Source organism: Antrostomus carolinensis, unplaced genomic scaffold, assembly GCF_000700745.2.
Source record: "Antrostomus carolinensis isolate BGI_N321 unplaced genomic scaffold, ASM70074v2 scaffold49067, whole genome shotgun sequence".
NCBI classification, from domain to species: domain Eukaryota; kingdom Metazoa; phylum Chordata; class Aves; order Caprimulgiformes; family Caprimulgidae; genus Antrostomus; species Antrostomus carolinensis.
This window is the reverse complement of record NW_010329018.1, coordinates 38,427-39,449: the sequence shown is the minus strand read 5'-3', so window position 1 is coordinate 39,449 and position 1,023 is coordinate 38,427.

Here is a 1,023-nt window from a genome sequence, read left to right as displayed (position 1 = left end):
AAAACAAATACAGATGTCCTTCAGCATAACTTATGCAGGAGCTCTGATCTCTGTAGACAGTTAAGTACTGGAGACCATTTCAGGCTGTCTCAAATCAGAGCTTCTGTAGTCTGTAAATACATTTCTTTTTCTTCAGCATAAACTAGCTTTGTGGTAAGTAGTGATTGTTGCAGAGAGCAAAGTTTTCTCTGTGATTTCTTGTCAATGAAGACCTCTGACTTCTAGAATAGAGCAGGAAGGGTGTTCTTAGGTGAATGTGTTCTTGATAATCAGTTCAGCTGGTGTGTATACATGACAAGGGAATTTTTCTATTTGCAGCACAAGTAATCTGTCCTGTTAGTGTGGTTCCTGACTTTCCAAAATCAAATACGTAGTGAGCATCCTGTGACATGTTCAGCTCTTAGCCAAAAGAGACTAACTCGGCTTCTGGTGGTTACTTGGAACAAGAGTTACCTGCATCAGGCTTAGTTGTAGCAGAACTTGGATATGGCTGAAGCTTGCTCTGTTTTGAGCTACTGTTTCTCTGACATTGCTATAATTGCTTTTAAAATAAACAAGGGTTATTACGCTTCTGATTTGTCACTGCTTAGGTCTAAGTTACTTTTTGCTGTTGCTTACAAGGAGTCCTTTCCTCTGCAGCCTGTGTTACTCTTAAGATCCCCACTTGTGTAACAAAATACAGTTCAGTGGCAAATGAAGTAACAAAATAGTATTTAAGATATGATAACTTATAATATTTCACATAAATATTGCTCAGAACTGAAAGAATTAACTTTTTCACAACAAAGAATTATGAAATACTCTGTACATGAACAAAACCCACCAATTGGGTTATTGGATGCCTTCTGTTGATGCTTACATTTCTAAATCCTCAACAGAATTTCTTGATTTTCAGTAGTGTTTCTTATGTCTATCTGCACTGACACTGGAGCAAACACTGTAGCATTTATGGAAAGTTACAACTGTAAATTTCAAGGCAGTTGGAAATTACTAAGTCTCAACAGTTTGTCCTTTTCTTCCTGT